This window comes from Pecten maximus, unplaced genomic scaffold, assembly GCF_902652985.1.
Source record: "Pecten maximus unplaced genomic scaffold, xPecMax1.1, whole genome shotgun sequence".
Lineage (NCBI taxonomy): Eukaryota > Metazoa > Mollusca > Bivalvia > Pectinida > Pectinidae > Pecten > Pecten maximus.
Window position 1 is genome coordinate 1 of NW_022983080.1, and position 2,998 is coordinate 2,998.

Below are 2,998 nucleotides of genomic sequence, written 5' to 3' on the forward strand. Positions count from 1 at the left end.
GCAAGTCAGAGTGGTTATCGCAGGCACCTAAAAATAGCGTACCCGAGTAATCCGCATTTGGGATTATCGCAGGGTTCAGCCCGACCGGAGTGCAATGGAAGGGCCTCGACCTGGGGGAACCGCCTAGCTGATCACGGTATCCCCTGTACCAGGTAAGTATGAGTTGTTATTGTAAAAATATAGTATATAAACTGACTGTGATATTACAAAGCTTAGGTAAAATAAATTACCATACTGTGTATATAAAAGAAAATTAATTACAATAAGTATTGTAATATGAAGTAATTATGCATCAAATTGGATCACATATTATATATTACACAATAATAAATTTACAACATACACATAGCTTCATCATATGATAAGTATTTGAAGTTATTATGATATTAATGAGCCATGTTGGATAAGTAAGCAAGGGAGGTAAATCTGTGGAATATTCCTGACTTCAAGTTTAAAGAGAGACAACTCTAACTCGACTCGGTCAGCTATTTGAAACGCAAATACTTTAGTAAATCAGAGACCTATATACTAAATTAATTAATATAAGTCTCTGATTAAATCAAAGGCCTGAAAAGCGGTCTGTTGGTCGGTAGACTTAAATGACCACAGCTGTTCATATAACTTCATAAAACTTCCGAACAGCACTGATAACAGAAATTCACAATTTAAATTCGAAATGACAGACTTGTAAGGAATGAATGTGTGCAGTTGTAGCCTTGATTCAATTTAGTTTCATCGTACATGCATGAGTTTTGATTTAACGTATCTTTACACCACTAGGCCGGAATGTTATTCGGGGACAATGTTCCTAACTGAAATTAATGTCTTTTCGAGATGATAAGGCAGGTTCACACACCCTAACAAACCCACAGTGTTACACTAGCTAGCCTAGTACGTATATACTGTGACACGTGTATACAATGTAACAGTTAAGCACACAAGAATCTAGCTTCAGACACATGACATGATTACTAACCCGTAATACCAATATACCTTATTAAACTGAATTATCTAATTTTAACTTTAACACAGATGATTTATGACCAATATTATCAACGTCCTACCAAACGCACAAGTGCATGCATAATATACAAAGAAAAACGGACAATTTGTAGTAGACGACACACATGTAGTGGTACACAGTTACACCAACCGGAAGTCATGAACGGTGTATTAATATGTTTTTGGTTCTCTGATTCACTCTATGTCAAAATGATTTGAACTCCGAAAAAGCGCTCGAAAGTAGCATATATACCGACTTCACGATAATATAATGAAATATCCATTCCAATTCGTTTCCGCTAATAAGAACATTTATGTGTTATAGATTGAAGATTTATATTCGAATTTGTCTTCTATTTAAAAAAAAACAACCTTCATATTAAGTAGAAAACAGGCCCATTAATTTCCACAGTAAAAGTCACAGATGACTTCCGATCGACAATTTCCATTTCTGCGAAATAGTAAAAACATATACTAACCGTCAAAACCTTAGACGGCTGACTAAAAACCTTAGACGGCTGACTAAAAACCTTAGACGGCTGACTAAAGGCCTTATAATTATTTCATTTATTCTCACATTCTGAACATTGATAATACAGGACAGGTTTTCAAGAAGAATCTACCACACATCATTTCCTGCTTAATATTGAAAATAGAATTTCCAAGTACGTAGACATTGTACCTATAAATAGAATTTTGTAGTTCCCTAATATACAATGATGTGTTACTATTAATAACGTCCGTTTACTCCATACTAACACCAGTGTCTATATAGATATAGACCTAATGTACACTGACGTGTTACTATAAATAACATCTGTTTAACCCATGATATTACCTGTATCTACAGAGATGTAGTCCCAATGTTCAAGGAGGTTGAAATCACGTTTCCGAGTGAATACTATAGCCGTTCCTGCCAGGTAAGTGAGGACATATTGATATTCGTTTTAAATAAGTGAATTGGTTCCCTAATTCACTCTATGTCAAAATGATTTGAACTCCGAATAAACGCTCGAAAGTAGCATATATACCGACTTCACGATAATATATTGAAATATCCATTCCAATTCGTTTCCGCTAATAAGAACATTTATGTGTTATAGATTGAAGGTTTATATTCGAATTTGTCTTCTATTTAAAATAAACCAACCTTCATATTAAGTAGAAAACAGGCCCATTAATTTCCACAGTAAAAGTCACAGATGACTTCCGATCGACAATTTCCATTTCTGCGAAATAGTAAAAACATATACTAACCGTCAAAACCTTAGACGGCTGACTAAAAACCTTATAATTATTTCATTTATTCTCACATTCTGAACATTGATAATACAGGATAGGTTTTCAAGAAGAATCTATCACACATCATTTCCTGCTTAATATTGAAAATAGAATTTCCAAGTACGTAGACATTGTACCTATAAATAGAATTTTGTAGTTTCCTAATATACAATGATGTGTTACTATTAATAACGTCCGTTTACCCCATACTATCACCAGTGTCTACAGAGATATAGACCCAATGTACACTGACCTGTTACTATAAATAACATCTGTTTAACCCATGATATTACCTGTATCTACAGAGATGTAGTCCCAATGTTCAAGGAGGTTGAAATCACGTTTCCGAGTGAATACTATAGCCGTTCATGACAGTTGAAGATGTATACTGTTATATTGTTTTCTCCAAATATTAAAATGTGTCAAAAGTAAGGCAAGTGAGAATGAATACAAAGATGGCACATTTGAAGCAGATCCTAACACGTTAAGCAATAACAAAAAAAAAAAAAAAAAAAAAATTCAGTCTGTTCTTTCTCTACATCATTTTACCTTCTTCATTTGGTGTCATGGCATCTATTACCCTTGCATATTACATCAATATTTAGGATGCCTCTATTCATAGTGTATTCATAATGAATTCATAGTGTTTTCATAATTAATTCATAGTATATTCATAGGCGTAAAGTGAAGAGGCACACATTTTGTTTTCTAATTA

General features: G+C 33.7%; 1 pseudogene; it reads right to left on the reverse strand.

Moving 5' to 3' along the window:
- Window positions 1-5: 5 nt before the first annotated feature.
- LOC117321421 lies at window positions 6-160 on the reverse strand (annotated as a pseudogene).
- Window positions 161-2,998: the final 2,838 nt, after the last annotated feature.